At 35.2% G+C, this 22,672-nt stretch overlaps 1 protein-coding gene across 2 annotated transcripts in view; it reads left to right on the forward strand.

The window, feature by feature from the left end:
* The window catches only part of TMTC2 (transmembrane O-mannosyltransferase targeting cadherins 2), a 275,980-nt gene that overhangs the window by 247,778 nt on the left and 5,530 nt on the right, over positions 1-22,672 (forward strand). The window lies entirely within an intron of this gene.

The raw sequence follows: 22,672 nt of genomic DNA on the forward strand, positions 1-22,672 counted from the left end.
TAAGAGTTAGTTCTGCATAAAGATTTCTCCTGGTGATCAAATTCATAGAAGGGTAAGAAAAGAAACAGTGCATTGCTGTCTTAAATTTTAAAACTGGGAAGGTTGAAAAATATTCAGCTTTTTAATTATTTTTTCTTTCTTTTTTGTATCTGGGTATTATTTTTCTTCATTCTATTTACATATTAAAAGCAGCAAAAATAATAAAAGACAAGGATTGTAGAATCATCATGGACCTAGAAAGGACTTTGAAGTCTTCTAATATAATTCCATGCCTGGGCAGAATTCTCAGATTAGCCCAGATAAATGGCTGATTGAGCAGCCATAACTTCAAGAGGCAGGCTGTTCCATAGCTTAATAGCTCTAATAGTCAGAAAAGTTCAATCTCGATCACTTTCTTTTCAGCCAACCCACTGAAGTTTGTGTTATCTTAAGTACTACAAGGAATGAATATACAACTTCTTTTGACAGCTCTTCAAGTATTTAAAAACTACTGTCATGTTTCTCCTAAGCCTTTGCTTCTTTAGGCTAAATATACCCAGATTTTTAAAAAATTCCTACATGTAAAAGAAATCACTTTGCTTAGAGATTATATTTAATTCCTGATTATAGACTTCTCCAGTTGTTAAAACAGCTTAGTTATCACAATTGATAGTATATCTGAATATATTCATGTCCAATATATTATCTTATTAATGTGGTGTTATATGATCAACCAAGATGTTATGTACTTTAAACATGCAAATAAGAGTAATTTTTTACTATAAGCATTCAAACAGTTTCATTTTGCAAAACCAGAGACTGTGCTTTCAAATGAAATCCTGTGTTGGAAGAAACAATGTTTTTATAAATATAGAACATTCAGGAATTGTGTTTGATGTCTGAACTTTTTTAAGAAAAAACTATTATCTTAAAAGAAGGCTGCTGAAATTAATCACACATATGTTCTTAACAAGTATAAGCACTTTGAAGTATAACTCTGAAGTGTCAAATAAAAGCTGAACAGATCATAGATTTTTCAGTCCCAACCATGATCTACATGCCATGACCTATATCACACAATCCGACTAGTCTCATATCAGGCCTGTCAAACTTGTACAGTTTTTAAGCCCTATATCTTCATCAGCTTGTCAAATGCAGCTGTTTGTACTCTACCCATTCAGCAAGATTTGATTATTACATGTATATTAGCATAAGAACACATGCATACATGCAAACACCCATAATAAATGGTCTGGATATGCCTTTAGGCAAAACAAGTGCAGTTTCATGGCATAATTTTATGAGGGATGGAAAGTATTTATAGCTTATGGGTTCTATGTATGTAAATGGCTTCTACATCTCTAATCCATAATATTTTGTTCAGAAGTCTACCAAATAAAGCAAACTGCTGGTACAAGCAAAGCTTCTCTGCCATACATGGTATTTAGCTCAACAAGGAAACTTTACTTATGTCCCAACTTTCTGGAACATATTACCAAGAAACTATGTTATTTTAATAACTATTTAATTAGAAACACATTCTGGTCCTTCTAATAACAATCATGTGTTTTCATAAATTATAGCATCATGTAGTTTGTTACCAACCTGTTGTGCTTCTTTCTAACTAAGAATACTTTATTATTTACTACTGTATAAGATGAGGCAATGAAATAATGTAACCATGCAGAACTGGCTTAAACAACTTGGATTCCATTTGCACAAGGTTAAAATATCAGCTTAAGATCAGGAGAATCAAGGTTCAAGTCCAACCCCAGTCATTAAGCTCATGTATAGCCATGAGTCAATTATTATGCTTGAAATAAAAAAAACAAGCTATTTATTCTGAATATCAGTTTGATATGTGATTATTAATAAATAAGCTTCTCATATCTGCATTAACTCTTGATTGGTACTTGGGGAAGCTCATGTTCAAATACAGTAATAACTATGAAAGTTTATTAGTAACTTCAAGCCAATCACTCTGTTTCTGTCCAACCTATTTCTTCCTAAAGGAAAGAAAGAATTTAAATCTAAAATGCTTTTTAAAACTTTCCTTGTTTTGAGGCTTTCATCAACTCCATCCAACTCAGTTTATTATTTCTTCATATTCCTGTTTTGTTATTCACAACTCAATCATTCTTTTATTAATGACTGATTTATTAGTTATTAATTTTTGTATTAAACACCATTCTTTTTTTAAAGTTTTAATTGATTTTTTCATACAATTCAAAAGTACTTTAACAAATATGTTGTCTGAGTTCATCATTCACTAATACAAATTAAATTCCTAATCCCTTATTCTTTTCTCCAGCCATTGATAAAATAAGTCCCAAGTTTGAAAATATTCTGTTTTTCCTTTTCCTTTCAACCTCAGAGTGAGTCTGTCCATTTCTGCAGTCTAGTATTTTTTTTATTATTTCTTCCTCTGGTGGTATTTCTTCATTTTTCCAATAAGAATATGATTCTTGCCACTGTTATCACATGTAAAATCAAGTATATACTTTGTTTGTCAAGCTTTTCTGGCATTATACGTAATAAAAGTTCAAGTTTAAAATCTACGTGTTTTCCCAACATCTTTTCTAGCCAAGTATGTATTTTTTCCAGTATCTCTTTGGTTTAACACATGTCCACTATACATGATAATAAGTACCTGACTTGTGTTTACATTTCCAACATCTATCTGACATATATAAACATTTTTTCTAATCTTGCTGGTGGCAAGTGCCATCTATAAAACATTTTATGTAAGTTTTTTTTGTAAGAAGTTGACATTGTCAATTTATAATTTCTTTCCCACAGGTTTTGCCATTTCTCTAAATCTATATTGTAGCCAAAATTCTTTGCCCATGTTATCATTGTTTCTTTTACTTGTTCATTTTCCATTTTCAAACTCAATAAAAAGTTATACATAATTCTTAATTAATTTCTTATCAGAGGTTAATAATATCTGATCAAACAAGGTTTGCTCTTTATAAAATCCATACAATTTAACATATTTATTGTATCTCACTTGCATTTGTAAATATGCCCACCATGATAGATCAATACCCTGATTTTCCATCTCTTGTTTAGATTTTAAATTCCCTTCAGAATTTAGTGTTAACGCTGTGACAATGGATGTTGTTACTCTGACAACTGAGAATCAGCAGCCATTTTTACTTTTGCTTTTAGCACGCCTTTCCTTTTCTTTAGAGTTCAGATGTAGAAGGGAGGAATGTCATGGTTCCAATAGATGAAACCAGTAAAAGAACTTCAAGGATTTTCTGCGGTGTTAATTGAGAAACGATCTGTGCTGTAGGCATGATCAAATCATTGACTTGCTCACACTGGCTTTTATACTGAGGCAATCTGGACAAAGCATCAACCAAAAAGTTCTCCCCCCCCCCCAGTATGTACTTTAGAGTGAAGTTAAATCAATTGAAGTAGTGCACCCATCATATTTGTTTGGGGGAAAGTTTGCAAGGAGTCTAGGTTTTTGTGATCAGTCCATACTTCAAAAGGCACCTTGCTCCCTTCCAGGTAGTGCCACCAGGTTAACAGAGCCCAACAAATTGCAAAAGCTTCTTTCTCCCAAACTACCCACCTCTTCTCACAATCAGTGAATTATTTTTGATGTGTAGATGCAGGGTTTTAAGACCCCTGTATTATTCTTTTGCAAAAGTACTGCTCCGACTGCAACATCGCTTAGCATCACCTTGAATCACAAATGGTTCCCCCGGACAGGGGTGCTTTAAGCTCTGCTTGGCCGCAAAAGTCTTTTTAAATTCTCAAAAGTGATTTGACAGCTCATAGTCCATGTTAGCGGTTGGCCTGGTCATGGCTTTCCCCCATCTTTACCTGTATTTAATACATCTATTAGAAGTAAAGCAATTTCAGAAATGGAAAGAATGAATTGATGATAGAAGTTTGCAAATCCCAGAAAGCTTTGAAGCTGCTTTCGAGTCGTTGGGGGTTGCCATTTAATTATGGCTTTCACTTTGCCAGGGTCCATTTCTATGCCCTCACTGAAGTTCCGGTAGCCCAAATAACCTAGTCAGGTTTGGTGGAATTCACACTTTGATAATTTAACATATAGTTTGGCATCTAGTAGTCTCTTTAGTACCTCTTGCACTAAATTCACATGGTCAGTCATATTCTTGCTATAGATTAAGATGTCATCAAGATACACCAAAACCCCTTTGTATAGATGGTCATGCAGCACCTGGTTAATCAGCTGCATGAAAACAGCTGAAGCTCCTTGAAGTCCAAATGGCATAACTTTGAATTGATAGCTGCCCATACGACAGTTAAAAGTAATTTTCCATTCATCTTCTTCTTTTATCCTTACTTAGTACACTTCTCTTAGATCTAACTTGGTGAAGATGCAACCCTGTGCTAGATGGGTTAGTTTAGTAGGTCCTTCAGGAGTGGGAGGGGGTACTTATTCTCCACACTCATAGCACTTAACCCCTTATAATCCACTCAGAGACTCAGCAACCCATTTTTTTTTCCTTGAATAAAACTGGGGCCCCCACCTGGCATTTAGACAGCTCAATGAAGCCTCTGGCTAGGTTTGTATTCACATACTGCTGCAGCTCCTCCATTTCAAGGGGAGACGCACATTTTTGGTTTAGGCAGCTTGGCTCCTGCGGTGGTAGGATTTCACATTCCTTCTCACTAAATGCTTCCACTAAATCTCAGTACTCCCTGGGGATGAGTGGCTCATCATTTCTTTCATCATGATTTTATATGTTCTCTTTACATTCATTCTGTTCTATATGTTGTGAGAGTAATCCTTGTTTCAAGAACGGAACCTTCTTTTATGAAGTCATTCTATTTTCAATCTAGTTTCTTACTCTTTATTTTTTTTTCTATATCCATTTTTCTTCTTATCCATTTTCCACTCCCATAAATATAACATATTCAAATCTTTCATTACTTTATATCTTTCACTAATTCTCTGAATTTTTCATAATTAAATAAGTCATGCTTATAAATTCATTCACTTGCCATGTATACACATGAGCAGATTCCTATTTGAAACACTCACCTTAGTAAGTAGTCAGCAATGTATTATTTTCATTCTTGGCTTGATGGAATAGAATATGTGGAATAGAACAAGGGTGTCAAACTCAATTTCACTGAGGGCCGTATCAGCATTGAGGTTGCCTGGGTGGGTTGGGTGGGTGTGGCCAGAGTGAGTGCAGCCTACAGGGTGGGTGTAGATGGAGTGGGTGTGGCCTACTGGGTGGGCGTGACCAGTTCTACATCATTCGCGTCAAGAATGTCTGTGGGGGGCCTGGGCAGGAGTGGGACAGTTCTGAGGGTCTCTGGCAGAAGAGAGTGGGGCAAGTGCCAAGGCATGGTCTACTGGGGCAAGTGCCAAGATGGCCACCACAAAATTGTACAGTGGCTGCTGGCTGGCCTGAGCCAGGGCCAAGGCAGTGGGGGCCGTTCCCTCACTGTTTCCAGGATGGCTTCGTGGGCCACATGAAACCACTTCGCGGGCTGCATTCGGCCCCCGGGCCTTGTGTTTGACATGTCTGGAATAGAATGTGTAGATGACCTTGGGGGATGAGGGGAAGAGATGCTGCATAGGAAACAATCAGACAGGAGAAGCAGGAAGTTTGTGCCTTCAGATTTGCAAGATTCTGTTAATATAGCCTTACATAACATAGAATTAGATCGTCTACTTCTGTTTTTGCCTAGTTTACATGGGAAAGATGACACCCAGTGATTTTTTTCTTTCCTTCTCACCAATCCATTCATGACATCCAACAGAATATCTTTTCCTCTTGTTAGCCGATTATAATCATTCATTTTTCAAGATTTCCCCAAGGTCTCTGAATCATTCATTATCATGTTCATTGGACCACAACATGCAGTTATCACCAATATATAGTTTTCTACATTGGCATGTGCAAACAAAAATCTAAATGACACAAATTCATATATTTTTGTCTTTTTATTCGTTGTCAAACTTACTCTTTCACTTTTCTGCATGTAATTAACTCCATAAAATCAGATTATTTTAATTCCAATCAATTACATTTTCCCCCTTTCCCTTATTTTTATATACAGTCAACATATTTGTTTTGGTTCTAATACTTTTGTTTATTAACTGAAGATCTATCATTTATTCCACTTGCATTCCACATTTACTCTTCTATATGCCAGGTTCTGACCCGGGTCATGCTGGCAGGTGCAGGTACCAATAAAGTCTGTTTATTGCACAACTATACTACAGCAGACAACCTTCCAATGGTGCTGGTAAAGCTCCACCTCAATTTTCTCCAAAGGCAGCCACCCACAGTCAGTGCAACCCAGTCCCACAAAATAGATCCAATAGTCACGAGAACCAATCCACAAGGCAAAGAGACCAGAAGAAACCTGAGGAAGAAGACCAGATTGAATTGAAGACAAATATACTAGATCAAATATGGGGATCTGGGCCACCAGGGCGACAACTTAACAACCATAAATGGGCCAATTCCTCTGGAAAATTGATAACTAGATGGTCTCCTTTGATTCAAGTAACACATCCTTAATTGGAATTTAGCTTCCTATTTTATAATGGTGAGTCTTAGACCTAGAGCACAGGTTGGCAACCCGTAGCTCCGGAGCTGCATGTGGCTCTTTTGAGCCTTCTCCTGTGGCTTCCAGCCTCCTCCATTTGCAAAGGGAGAGACAGAGACAGAGTATTCTTGGGTTCCTGCCCACTTATAATCTACTTCCACAAATTAGGAAGGATCAGCTATGTATATTTTGTTATTTTCCTATACTTGATTTTCTTTTTTTTCTTTTTTTTTAAAAAAGCCACTTTTCATTGCATATTTTGAGGAGTTCTTATTTTTACTCTTCCTATTTTTCTATGCCTTTTCATCACAATTTGATCCCAAGAAATTTAAGTACATTCCTATCATATGATTTAATATCCATATTGGATTTTCCCCAATATTTTTTTCTTTACAATATTATTACTTTATAGCAATAAAAAAGCTTCTTTCCCCCCATTAAATTTCACACCTGAAACAGTTAAGTTTTTGTTTGTTTGTATGTTTGGCTGCATGTTGCCAAGTTTCAAAATGGGTCCCTGTGCTTTGGCATTAGGCAACAGGCCAAATTTGAAATGAAATCCATATTAAACAGAACAAGAGTACATGAAAAACTGGTCATTATTGACAATATAATTGGAAGGCCATGTGCAGGTATGTTACAAGTCTATCTACATGGAAAAGAAAGTACTTGACAGTTCAAAAAGTGATGACCAGGAGCTCAGCGACACCTATGTGTACTGTAATCGCATACAAAATATACATCCCTCAAATAGCATTGAAATGTTCCAATGTTATGTTTGGAAATTGTCCTATTCAGTAGCTTTCCGGTCTTTCTCGCCTTTCTGTTTGCAAGCCTGGTTCTTGGCAAGCACATGTAGTATATCTCTTAAGGGCTATTTAAAATTGGCATAGTATTCTCCTTACGATAGTTAATTAAATGGTGCCTGTGCCAGTAAACCAAATCTAGCTTTACATTTCTCTCTCTCTCTCTCTCTCTCTCTCTCTCTCTCTGTGTGTGTTTGCTAACTGATAATCTAATATTTCACTGCTTTGTTTAAATTTTGAAAGCAGTATTCCTAAACTTTTGACATATGCATGTACTTTGCTGTCATACTGTCTAGTGAAACCTTGACAAAGGAATTCAAACCAGAGAACGTAAAGCATATGCACAGCAATATTATATCAGAATTCTAAGATCTAGAATCTTGGGGCACAGCTGAGTGTTTTCTCTGCCTCGTTAGGGAAGTTCTTTCACAATATCAAGCATGCTTTGGCACTGATAAATAATGAACACACCTTCACCCTTCGCCCCTAAATCCTTTGGATTGGTTCTGCCATTTCTAATTTAGTAACCAAACATGGCAAATTACTGCATCTCATGTTAACTATGGTTTAGAAATTAGCGAAGGGAAAGAAGGACAGACTCATTTATTTTGGTTCAAAGAATGGGTTTTGGCAGCACAATTGAACATCTTTCCTCTTTTTAGGCAAGGAAAGAAAAGCAGCTGTTGCTTTAAATCATTTTTTGTTATCCCAAAACTCCTGTTTTCACGCAGTATATACATTTCATATTCTTTATAATTGGCATGTCACTTTATGACTTATGTTTTATTTACATTTTAAAATCCATATTCCCTTTCCTTTTCAATTTCATGATTTAGAATAGATATTTGTACATTTTTCTTCCAGAATGCAAACCTACAGAAGTTTAGAGAAACATTATTCCAGGAAGCATTTTGATTCCCAGTCAAGTCTATCTCTCACCCCCAGTGACCCTGAAGTCTCCCACCCAAACCCAGCCAAGCTTTATTTCAGAGCAAGCCTAGGTCAGCATGAGGCTGCCACCTGCTAAAACAGTATGTCAGAGAAAGCAAGAAAATGAATTAAAAGAACTTTGAGTAACTCAAATCTTTAGTTTATCTAAATGTAGGACTCATGTGAATATTAAATATTCTTTAAATAAATACCATGTTTTGTCTTGTACTTTGTTGCATTAAATCTAATAGTATCAATTTCTTTAGCTATATTGAATACCAAATTATCTATAAAGATATTTGGTACAGCTAAAGAAATGGACACTATTGGATTTAATGCAACAAAGTACAAGATAAAACATGGTATTTATTGACTCCTCCTTTTGGACTTCTTCCATTACCACAATCTATACCTTTTGCATGTATTTTCCCAGTTGATAACTGATATTTCTGACATTCTGTCAGCTTTCATTAACATCTTTTGTCAAGGACTGACCCTATCATTGGGTAGAATGAGGTTGTTGCCTTAAGCAGCAGGAGCAGCAGCTGTCACCCAACATTCCTCTTGAGTCCTCTACAAGAATTAATTGAAGCAGTTTAGCCTATTAGCTGCCCATCAGCTGTAGTCCAGGCCAAAAAATCTAGGAGATAGCTACAGTGTTTTATACAGTTGCTGAATACTGATAATAGACAGGTAGGTAGGTAGATAGGCAAGCAACAGGTAGGTAGGTAGATGACACATAGACAGATATTAGCATCATACACAAATGCAAACCATACAGTTCAGTCTGCTAAGACCATACTAACCATATATACGTAAAAATAATGCTAAGATCTTTAGTTCTATACCCAATAATGGTTATATTCCCTTGTGACAGATAGTTGCAGATGAAAGGAATACAATACTGCGTAGTGGGATGATTTTTCCTATTAGGATTGTCAAACCCAGCATGATTAATTTTAATTGAGTCTCAATCACTAACTGATTTAGGGATATATCTTAAACAATAACCTTTCCAGAATACTTTCATAGAACATATGCTGATCAGACATATCTGAGTTGTACTCCTTATCATTCTGAATATGATGTGATAATGTTCGTGATCAATTTAAAAATAATCCTTACTATGATTAATCTTGAAAATACATAGAGTAAGGATTTCTCTTTCTGATAAACACAATATTCTGACTCCAAGTCACTGAATAAAAAATACCTGTAGTAGAATAGAATATAACCTAGCTGGCATATTTGATAAAATCCAAATAGAGCTAAATGCCATTTATTGAATGATATTGGAAGTAAATGTATGTCAAGGTTGACTTCCAAGCACAAGCAGAACATGCTTTGGAGGTGAGCCTTCACCATAAGAACATGTGGACATTGATAATCAGAGCGGTGTATTTTAATTTTCAGCTATGTGGATTGCCAACTAGAAGGGGTAAAGCAAGTTTTCATAGATTTCTAAGTCTAAATTAAAATAGTCCACAAGGAATAGAAATGGATATCAGCCAAACCACAAAGATTATTATTTGATAATTCAATTTTTTTAGATTTATATCTTCCCTTTCCTATAAAAGTTCAAGATGATAGTCATAGCATGCCCTTTCCCAATATCTCCTCATAAAACAGCCTTTTCAGGCAGGTTGAAGAGAGAGAGAGAATGATTGGCCCCAAAGCATTCAATAGAACCAGTTTGGTCTAGTCTAGTGGTTAAGGCTAGAACCAGTTTGGTCTAGTCTAGTGGTTAAGTAAATTATGCTGTGGACATAATTTACTTGGACTTCAGTAAGGCATTTGATAAAGTAGATCACAACCTACTACTTGACAAGATAGAAAAATGTGGGGTAGACAGAACCACCACCAGATGGATCCGTAGCTGGCTGACCGGCCGTACTCAGCGAGTGGTCCTCAATGGAACTGCATCTATATGGAGGGAAGTGTGTAGTGGGGTGCCCCAGGGCTCTGTTCTGGGCCCAGTACTCTTCAACATCTTCATCAACGATTTGGATGAAGGGATAGATGGGGAACTCATCAAATTTGCAGACGACACCAAGCTGGCAGGAATAGCCAACACTCCAGAAGACAGGCTTAAGATACAGAAGGATCTGGACAGACTTGAACACTGGGCACTAACTAACAAAATGAAATTCAATGGTGAAAAAAGCAAGGTTCTACATTTAGGCAAGAAAAACCAAATGCACAAGTACAGCATAGGTGGCACCATGCTCAATAGTAGTAACTGTGAGAGGGACCTCGGAGTCCTAGTAGACAATCACCTAAATATGAGCCAGCAGTGTGCTGCAGCTGCCAAAAAGGCCAACACAGTGCTAGGCTGCATTAACAGAGGGATAGAATCAAGATCACGTGAAGTATTAATACCACTCTTCAATGCCTTGGTAAGGCCACACTTGGAATACTGCATCCAGTTTTGGTCACCACGATGCAAAAAAGATGTTGAGACTCTAGAAAGAGTACAGAGAAGAGCAACAAAAATGATTAGGGGACTGGAGGCTAAAACATATAAGGAACGGTTGCTAGAATTGGGTATGTCTAGTTTAACGAAGAGAAGGACAAGGGGGGACATGATAGCAGTATTCCAATATCTCAGGGGCTGCCATAAAGAAGAGGGAATTAAGCTATTTTCGAAAGCACCTGAAGGCAGGACAAGAAGCAACGGGTGGAAACTAATCAAGGAGAGAAGCAACCTAGAACTAAGGAGAAACTTCCTGACAGTGAGAACAATTAATCAGTGGAACAGCTTGCCTCCAGAAGCAGTAAATGCTCCAACACTGGAAGTTTTTAAGAAGAGACTGGACAGCCATTTGTCCGAAATGGTGTAGGGTTTCCTGCCCGAGCAGGGGGTTGGACTAGATGACCTCCAAGGTCCCTTCCAACTTTACTAATATGAAGGCACCAGGCTAGAGAGCAAGAGACCATGAGTTTTACTCCCATCTTAGCTAGTAAAGCTGGCTAGGTGACCTTGGACTAGTCACTGTTTCTCAGCCCAATTCAAATCACAGGGTTATTGTTGGGTTGGGGGGGAATAGGTGGTAGAAGGTGTGTTGGATATGCTTGCTGCCTTGGGTTATTTGTAAAAATAATAATGGCAGGATATAAAGTAAATAAATAAAAAAATATAAACCATGCTTAGCCAACAACTTAACTGCTACTCCAGCAGTTACCTTCATCTTCTCTAGAGGGAAAGAGATGGCCTTGCATAAAGGAGGAACTAAGGAAAATGAAAGGCTTTATTCAGAGAACTGGATCATACTGTCCAGCAATAGGTCTCTCCCTCCCCCCCTCTTTCTCTCCTCTCTCTCTCTGTCTCTCTGTCATATTTTACTTCCCCTTTTATTGCTTTGGGTATTGAGGGAGAAACAAAGTTCTGGTTCTTGCTCTTCTGGCAGCCTCAATCATTTGTTAACTGATGTTGTTGTAGTATCTTTGATGTTGTCTTTCCAACTTCTTCTGGGTCTGCCTTGAGTTCTTTGACATTCTCTTTTTATGTATATGCCTTGTATGATGTAGGAGATGAACAGACTGAGCCTGAGAGAGAAGTCAAACACATAATCAGTCATGAGACCCTTCACACCCACAAGTCTAGCCCACCTTGAATTCCTTATCTATTGCCAAGTTGCTTTGACTGTTAGTAGTTCAGATTCTTGAAGGGAGCTTAAGCATGCAATAAATCTTTATACCCATTTGAACTGCCTGGATCTCTTCATTTCTCTAGTGCTTGACATACAGTATAGAATATTATACCAAAATCAAATCAGATCAGATCAAAAGATATCTCATCAAATCATCTTGAGAATGCATTATCTATAAAGAAAGCCCCAAATTCAAACAAAGAAATAACTGGATCATAACATAGGTCTGAGGCCAGGAATTTAGAAACATTTCTCCCTAGCCATTTTCCTTGGTCAGCTATTGTCTAAACTCATCGGCTACTTTTACCTTTTTTTTTTAACTTTTATTTTTAAGATATTGTATAGTCATTAGTGATGAAGTAAGCTTAGTGTAATAAGCTTTTGTATGAGAAGCTTTGTTATGCTGTATTCCCTACATAGTATAAAAAGTCTTAGGGCAAACATTGTCTGTCAAAGGGATAGTCAGTGTCAGATTTAGAAAAGCTTATGCTGCAGATTGAAAAAAATGAATGAGAAGAAAATTACTCCAGATACTTATCAGTGGGATTTAGAGAGAGGTATGAGTCTGGGCCGTGAGAATGCCAGTCCCCTATCTAACCCATTTCTCAGACAGTTTTCATTATAGGCAGTGCAGTTTCCTCATGAACTTAACAATAAATGAACAGGAGAAACTAATGATGGAACTAGCTCATGGAGCAACTGATAAGAGATAAATTGTCATGTAATTAATAGGAACAAGTATTACTGACCACACTAACTTGAGCTCACTGGTGTATTGTAACTGAGCCTATTATTTGGAGGTTATATTATATTGGATGAATCAAACTTCTGATACAATATGTTACTTGAGGCATCAGGAAAAGATTGAAATATCAGAAACATTTTAACCTCTTTTTTTTGAAATAGCTCATAATGCAGATACTGCAAAAATTGTTGTGTTGTACTTATATAGATCAGTGCATATTGATCATAATTATATGTAATATCACATATATATGCTTTCCCAGTGGCTCCTAACATGAAATATAAAATATACAAAACTGCCTTTGACTTTAATTATAATTCTGATACAATACAAAGTATAACCTTATGTAGAGAGATTTACTATCTAATAGATGTGACAAAGTTCTATATGTTCTGATGATTAAACTGTGTCTTGGGCATAAAAAGATACAGCCTGACTCCCATAAATAAAAATTCAATGATTTGAACATGCTTATATTTTCCATATGGCATATAATTATATGCAGCATAATTCTGAAAATATTTGGGCTAAAGAACCATGGAAGTTTAATTCTAAGCAATTTGTGATGTCTGGAACACATATGTGGTTTGTTTTTCCCCAAACTATTTAAGTACAACATTTAAAAGATTATAATTCTTTAGGAAGTGAGATTATGCTAATTAAATAATATTTTAAATGTTCGGCTTGTTTCCCTATGAAATAAAAGAATAATTGTTTAGGATTTTTTTCCCATGTGTATTAAACTCTTGATATATAACTATTGAAAAAAATGTAGAACCCATCCTTAGTTCTTGGGGAGATTCCATGTTACCACATATTTATTTGCCCCAAGTTGGAATTTATATTTCAGCTGTATTTTAAACAGCAGATAAAATTGTATTGAAATGTAAATGTCAGATACCACTCACATACTTTAAAGCAAGATCAAAACATGATATTTCAAAAGAAGTTTATACTTTTAATGACAGATCCCAATTTATTTTCAGGTTGAGCCAGTTGCTCTTTTTCTTGTACTTAATATTGTTGGATGGATAATATGATTGCAAATTATTATTGTTGTTGTTGTTGTTGTTGTTGTTGTCTGCCTAGGCAGCATATTTTCTACCAATGGAAATTTCCTGGCACTGTTCTTTGTAGAATGCACAAAGAATTTAAAATGTTTTCAAACACACATTGATTATCCCTTTTGCTTGAGGTACAACTCATTTAATAATGGTGGTTGGCATAAACAATTTCTTTTTTAATATAATTTTATTAAAAATTTTAATTATAATAATAAAAACTAATACAAATTAAATTTATAGAAAAAGAATGGATGGAAAGAAAAAAGTGCAGGGAAAAAAGAAAAAAAACAATATAATAAGGAAAAAGAAATATATAAAGAAGTAACTACCAACCTTCATCACAACAAATTTAAATGTAAACAAATTTAATAACTCTTCAGCCCCTATCAGATTAAATAGATATATTTTTATCCCATATCCCAGATGTTATCCATAAATAAATCCATAAAATATCAACTTTTCAATCCAGCAAAAATTCCATAAATAGTTGCTAGTGCATTGCAAAAACTAACAAAAAAGTCTAACCTAGAACAAATGAACCAATTTTACATTCCTTTTACTTCTAACAGTCCCAATCTTTAATTCAGTCAAATATTGTCATAGCATTTGATTTTTCTTCAATTCTTCTGAATCCCATCCTACAGATTTCTTCAAAACTTCAACAAACCTCTTCTGTGGATCCAATAAGAAAGCATTTTCCAGGTCATTCTCTTGGCTTATCATTTGTTTTTCCCTTTTGATTTTTAAAATTTCAGCCAGTTTCTTTTGTATATCAAGTAAAGTATTATTTTCCAAATCATTCTCTTGGCCTGTCATTTGTAGTTCCACATTCTGTAATTTCTCTGTCTTGTCAGTTAAAATTTGTTCCACCTCTGTTATTCCATCATAAATAAAGTCTATCCATAATTACTGGATAGACATAATTACTGAAAGTGTTGATATTGTAGTTAATAAATTCTGGCTTCAGTCTTCAAAAATTTTAACATTTCTGATGTTATAATGTTTTGTGTCATTTTATAAGATCAGTATTAACTGACATCAAATATGGTTTTTTTCTGTTTAAAATCTTTAGTTTTCTCTAGTGTCCAGTTTCTAAAATTATAACTTATCTTATGTTATGACTTACAACTGTCTGGTTAACCAAAATGTATCTGTTTCCTACAAGACATTTATTTTTTATAATTCCATATCTTATAATAAAAGTTAAAGTTTCCAATTTACCTGGACTTTTAATCCATTCATAACTTTTTTAGATTAAAATCTTATTTAGCTTTTTGCTGTTTATTTCAAATTCTTTTAAATTCATAAGTTTGTATTTAATTTTTCTTTTCTTCATAGTTGAAGATAAACGTACCCAATGAAGATTTTTCAGACCCTTTATTCTGGAAGTCTTTAACAACTTTAGAATAGTTAATGGGCAAAAGGGGTTAGAAAGGGAGGTCTGTGAGCTTCATGTCCTTTAAAAGGCTCTGCTATGAGCCAGATGGCTCATCCCATCATCTCCAAGTATTCAAACCCACAAAAAATTACCATCCTGTCATCTCCTTACCAGGAGAGGAATCAAGAGAACATGTGAGCTACCCTGTTTTCTCCTTATGCAGAGAGGTTTTGAAGAATTGGTCTACTTACTTGTTCCTTGGTCTTTGCTGCAATCATTGGCTCTGCTTTTATAGAGCCATCTTCAGGTCCCTATATCTTGTCCAGAAGCCCCTTGTAACAATTTCTAACATTGTTATAATTGAATCAGATATATAAGGCATAGTAGTGTTTGAAATGTGTTAACGTTACACATTTTTTGACCATGCCAAGTAATTTTTATAATAATCACTTGAAAGAAGAAAAACTACCATGAAGAGGACATTTATTTTGCATAACTTTCTATTATTTAAAATTGGAGCTTTCTCCTCTAGAGGAAGATCATATGAATATACATCTCCCAGGAAAATGTTGCAGGTTCCAATATGAATCAGTCACTGGGACCAGAGGTTTAGTCTTCCAAGCTTTCAGACTCAGGCTGGAGCTCATCTTCAGGGAACTTCTTTCTACCAGAATGTAAAATTCATATATTCAGGTTGCTTAAGCAGCATCACCAAGAACCTGAAAGGCAGCTCCATATCCCTGTGTGTTGTGAAAGTAACACATTGGGGGTCTGTCAAAAACTAAATGCCAACTCCAAAGTGATTCAGCAGTACATGGTTCTTTTTAGCCTTAAAAAAAACTGGGTTGACATTTTGATTGCTTTTGACAATCACACATTGCAGCCTGGCAGTAACAGCAGAAATAAAAGTTCAAGTAAAACGTTTACTATCACCACATGAGGATGAAAAGGCCTGACAGCACATTGTAGCATGGTCATTGGCAAGATGAAGCAGAACCACCCTGATTCTGGTGTTGCACCCTGCAAATAAATCTTTTTTGTTTTATCTTTTATTATTTCATTCCTCTTTATAAAGCTACTGTATGTGTTTTCAAATAGCAGACAACCCTTCAGAATAGAGCTCGCTCAAGGAGAGAGAACTGCCCTAATATTAAGCTGATGTATCTGGATGCCATGTTTTTCAGAGATTAAATCTTTTTCAGCAACAAAAGCCCCATGGCTGTTCTTTAGAAAAACAAATAGGCACATTGAATGCAAAAAACAATACTTTGAACTAGCTTGAGGACTCAGGGAATTTAACCTCATTGAAATTACCTCTGCAGGTGTATATTTATATACACTTTGCCATGTTGTATCACCCAGCAAATTAATGCAGCTGTTTAAAAACCAATAGTTGGATAGGTTTTTGTGTATTGGAGAAAAACCTGCTACAGTGGTAAATAAAGGAGATGGGGCCTGGGGAATCATACATAAAATCATATATTTTAATTATTATTATTATTATTACTAACAAAGAGCTATAAGGTTATGTATTCAGTATCCTTCCAATCTGTTTAAAGTAGCTTAAATGATTGTATGAATATACAGATGCACGTAATTTGATCATTTGAATAGTATTCAAAACTTACACATTTTCCTGAAGTCCTCATTCCTTTTCAAAGGCAGAGTGGCTGCTGTGGCTTAACATTTTTTGTGGTAGGACAGTTTACTCCAAATCAATTCTTAAATTTCTTTTAAGAAGATTCAGAAATGATTATCAAGTAAAATAATATGTTGTGTCTATAGTTGCTATATTCAGATTGTTTCCATGATATATTTGCATCAAATATACTGTGTGTTGGCCTCAATTCCAGTTCTTCTGTCTGCCTTCAGCAGCAATGAATGCTGAATACCCTGAAAGACATCTTTCTGGCTATTGCACTAGATAGACCATTTGCAGATATTGTGAAGAAACTCTTTTTACTTACATTGTAATCACCAAAGTTTAACTTGATATAGCAATATCAGCCAATTCAACTTCAGTCCTTAGTCTTGCACTCTGATTTCACTATGAGAAAACAACAAAGGGACAGTTGTCACATGCTTTGGCTTCATGACAGCCTGTTGAAATTTCTTGTTAATTCCTGTCCCAATGCAAGCAAGTTACTAAAGGACAGTTTTAACCTTATTCACCAAAAAATCTTAGAACAATAATATGCTAGTGTTTTTTTTTTCTTTTGTGGAAAGGCTGTTACGATTATTTGACAGAGAAATTTCTAAAACTTCAAAGATAATATGAACTGGCTTATACAAATGGCAGGCAGATAAAGTGTAACGTTTATAACATAAAATGCCTTTACATTCGTTTTGGATGTTGCCAGCAAGTCAGGATAAAAATAAATCACATAGAGTGCTACATAGAGTGCAATATTAATTAATCATTTTTGTCAAAATGTTTTTTGGAAAAATTGGAAATATTGCTGAGCAATGTTTCATCCTTATGAGGTACATAGATTTAATATAGCAATACAGTGGATACAGTTTTTTGAATCAATGGTATTAAAAATGTGAGAAATGGGATTAACTGAAAAATTAAGGAAACAAGTAGTATTGAAAAATCTTTCAGTTAACTATTATTATATTCAAATATAGTTCGGTTTCTGAAGTATATCAATAACATTTTTTAAGAAATAAGTGTATTCATTTACTAAATGTATTGACATAAACACTCAAGGCCAGCTTTCAATAAAATATACAGCCATGCATTTATAATCTATATGCATATTGGGATCCATGCAAATAGATTTTGACACAGAATTTGACAAAAGGAAATATGTTAAATATAGCTATTTAAAATTTCATGTTGATCCTTCAGACTAGAAGTATATTCTATACACTTCCAAACTCTGTTTTAATAATGGCACATGGAGGAAATAGGTATTTATTTGATTTTGTTAGGATTTCTTTAGGGTTATTATATTTGATAAATTTTGTTTAAAGAAAAAAATACCATATGAAAATTAATAGAGGTGAATAGAAGTACATTTAAACAATGGAAGAGTGGGAAAGCATAATCAAGACAGAAATAAGAAATAGCTAGTTCCAGAGGATGAGGATAGGGCATTTTTCTGGTAAGAGTTTACATAAAAGGCTTCCCATGAGTAGGACTTTTTTTCACAAAAGGAGAATTGGTTTAACAGATTAGATTAATCCTTGAACTGTGCCAGTACTCCAGGGCACAGTTCAAGGGCATGCTTTCAAACAAAATGGGTCTTGTGGTCATGCATCATTTTACTTTTAAGGATGCCAAGAGAGTGTTGACGAACTTGGGGAAATAAAGTGTTAGAGTAAGTTGCCCCCAGTGTGCCCAGTTCTCATTTAAAATCATTCTCATCTGAAACTAAATCAGATTGGGCAAGAAACGTAGGGGTGAATTAAAAAGTATCTCCAGCCACTGGCCTCCACACAGTCCATAGGTTGCCTACCATGAAATAAAGGTTAGATAGAGAATGCATTCTGTTAGTGTATATGTTTTTAATGCAACTATATAGAAAAAATATCAATAAGAAAGGAAAAGGGGAAATGTGAGGCACAACAGAAAAGAACAAAAGGAGAAATAAATAACTCTTACTTCAAACATTCCTGAAAGATGGAGCCTTCTATTACTTGTCAAGTTGAATTCAGAAAAAGTACTCTTCTGTTTCTAGTCTAATTGCCTTCTAATTGCCTTCCTTTTCTACTGTTATCTTTTACTTTTTTAATTCTCTCTGTACCATTCTTACCTGATAGTAGTTATATGAGTTAGGCATCCAATCATGTATGTAGGTTTCCACAGTGACATACAGAAGTAACTTTTGACCCAAATCTAATTTAATTGCAAGTGTAGCAAATCTAATTTAATTGCAAGTGTAGCAAAAATATCACCCATGGGTCATCATGATGAACCTACTATCAATACACTCTTCTTTGCTAGCACTGCAATCTTTGGAGAAAGATCATAAATCTCTACAGGCTGGGCAAATGATTACCCAGGAATCTCCCTAATAACTGTATAATTTCCCCTAAAACCATAAAAGAATTATAATAAAAGCTTAATAAAACTGCCAGCTGGCTCCTTTTGATGTAAAGACTCTGTCTCCAAAAGGAAATAAATGAAGAGGAAGTCTTTTGTTTCATGTGGCCAGGATGTCATTTGTTCTGTGGCGGGAGAAGTCCCACATTACCGGGCCAGTAGCTAATATACTGAAAATCATTTTCATCTGTCTTTTATAAAATACAGTATGTATAAAGAAAATAAGTGAATCCATTTTCAGGTGGCAGCATGCAATTGCTACTAGATAAGAGGCAGTTTAAAAAAAAAAAACCAGTCCTTTATCCTTTGCAGGCCTCAAACTATGAATGGCTTGCCATGAATGACATCTAGCACAATTGACTGAGGAGCCCCCTCTAGAATGAAACTGTCACTTTCATTCCTTCAGCTGGGCATACCATAAGTGGGGAAGGGCAGCATTTTCATTGCAGGTGCGATGCAGGAAGACCAGAGTTAAATATTTATAACATGGTATTTGGAATAATCAGACAGATAGTGTGCATTCTGTTGGGTTGGACAAGTTGAAAGAGTTCTCTTTTTCTAACACTCCTATGTTTGTAATAAAAGCAGATCTGGACCAATTGTATTAGTGATGGAAGCATTGAGCAAAAAGGTAGGCAGCAAGCATCAGTGATTTCAAAACTGTATTTTGTGAAGGATATCATAATATTTCCTTTCATCTGATACCACATGCCCAGCACTCTTTAGTAGGTCTAAGGGTTCTTCTGGTTCAGTAAAGGTTTTCCGTAGTGATGCTGAATGTTCAGAATTGCTGTAGTTCAAAACAGCAAAAAGCATTTTGTGCACTGCAGAATAATCACTTCAGGAGGCCTTGGATTGATTTTATAAAATGAAACAAGTGTAAGTCTTAGAACACTCTATAAAACATAAAAAATAAAATTTGAAAGAAGATAGGCAGCAGAAGCAGGCAGCCTCTTGGTGCCCACTTAATATATTTAAGAACCAGTGGTGGTACTAAGCAGATCTATGGTGTCATTGTGGGTGAAGCCCACAAGAACAATGAGAAAAATACTTTAAAATTGTCAGGAAATACTAGTTATTTTTAATTTACAGTAATAATGACCTAAGCTAAATGATGTAGTGGTTATCATTCCCATATTTAACAACTCCATACCTTTTTGTTAGGAAGTATTGAAATATTATATCCCAATAAATGAATTTGTTACTGACAGTTTCTCTCCTTGTATTGTATAACTTCCTGACTAATTTCTATTATTTTCCTAGAACATTACTTTAGCTCATATTCACTTTCTTTGAATATGTCTCAGGTTAAATCCTTCTTTGAACAGAGCATCTCCATCACATAGCATGCTCTAGTACAGGGATGTCAAACTGGCAGCCCGTGGGCCGGATGCATTACATGCAGGCCACACCCACCCTGGCTCCACAAAGGCAAAATATGTCACGATACGTCACGATATGTCATGTGACACAATTGAGTTTGACACCCATGTTCTAGTATGATTCACTTAGGAGGCTGAAGCAATATAAAGTTACCAGATACTGGAATTATGTGTAGCAGAACACTTATTTCCAGTATGACAGGAAGATACTGAAAACTTCCTAGGATCCTCTACTAAGTATTTCTAAAAGGTTTAATGATGCAGCAGGAGCATTACCGTAATTGAAACTGAAGAATTATTTTTATAAACCCTCAAACCTATTACAGACTGCTGGGCATAAAACATACAGCCGTTTTGAAAGCATTCAAACTTCAACATAATCATTTGCCACATTGCAAAGTAGCTGCAGTGATGCAATCAGGCAACATATTATTTACATTTAAATGTATATTTAACCTGTTTTTTGAATTGAACATAATAATACTTTCTTAATAACGTTAATATTTGGAGCCAGCAGTGATGATAATCAAGATATTGTACATGGCATCCGAATAAAAGAAGTTACACAGTTGTTTATTTCATCAAACTGAATTTTAATTCCTTCTCATGATTGGGCTTGCTAGGAAGTTTTTTCATATATATATATATATATATATTGTCCAAATAATAATGATCACCAAGAGAATATCTATAAAAATAGAAATTTAATCCACCGAGCTTTCGTCAAATACACTTGACATCGTCAGGGTTAAAAGGCAAACTACGGGGGGAGTCTTATATACAGTTGTTTAATGCCTGTTTCCGGCTCCTGGAGCGCGTCATAGGCCCCAGCTGATCGGGCTGAGTCCTAAGCATACGCCCCACGTCAGCATCTATCTCCGTTCCATGGTTAGTTTGAGTTCGATTATATGTTGCTTCGTTAGTTGTTACCGGGTTGGGAGCCCAAGTCCTTTTTCCTTCCCTATTCGTAACCCCTCCACCATCCCAGACATCACTTCCCTTTGTGAGCGGGGGTAGGCAATTATCTACACTGCCTTCAATATCACTGCATGCCCCAAGGCTGCTTTGATCCTGTTTTCCTATCTCCCGGGATTGTAACACGAGCTCATAGTCCCCACCCACACTATTCCTCCTCCCCTCCTTCTTCGAAGTAACATATAATCGAACTCAAACCAACCATGGAACGGAGATAGATGCTGACGTGGGGCGTATGCTCAGGACTCAGCCCGATCAGCTGGGGCCTATGACGCGCTCCAGGAGCCGGAAACAGGCATTAAACAACTGTATATAAGACTCCCCCCGTAGTTTGCCTTTTAACCCTGACGATGTCAAGTGTATTTGACGAAAGCTCGGTGGATTAAATTTCTATTTTTATAGATATTCTCTTGGTGATCATTATTATTTGGACAATATGAATATTCCCAAGAGTCGCATTTTTGTTTTTATTTCTAATATATATATATATATATATATATATATATATATATATATATATATATATATATATATATATATATATATATATATATGAATATTTTATTGGTTTTTAACTATAACAATCTCCAGTGCCTATTTTAACAAGAAAAAAAGGACAATAATAATTAATAATGATTAAGTTTGATAATTCCATAATTAGTATATTAATTAATGGTATATTTCTTTGATCTTTCCTTCTCCATTTATATCCTCCTTCTTCAATCTTAGCCAAAATATAATTCTTAATATTTTCAATATATAAATGATTAGATACATGCATTTTTTATATTTATACAGATAGTAATAATCTCTATGTATGACTTTTTTTAGCTTATATTATTCTTATAACCATCATCTCATTAGTTTAGCATGCATCCTATTTTCATAATTTTTGTTTACGCTTAATTTTCCTTATATTCAATCCAATTCTTATCAGTCATAATTTCTTCATATATTAGTTATCTAACTGTCCAAATTTTCCCATTTAAGTACATCATCCCAATATTTTATGTCATGCATTATAAAAATACTATACTTTTTTATCTATATCATAGTATCTAGATATAATATCCTTTTTAATCATTTTATATTTCACTTATATTAATAAAAGTTACATTAACTTGCTATACATTTCATATATTATGGAACATACTATA

The sequence above is a fragment of the Crotalus tigris genome, unplaced genomic scaffold, assembly GCF_016545835.1.
Source record: "Crotalus tigris isolate CLP2741 ecotype Arizona unplaced genomic scaffold, ASM1654583v1 scf7180000019496.3020429, whole genome shotgun sequence".
Lineage (NCBI taxonomy): Eukaryota > Metazoa > Chordata > Lepidosauria > Squamata > Viperidae > Crotalus > Crotalus tigris.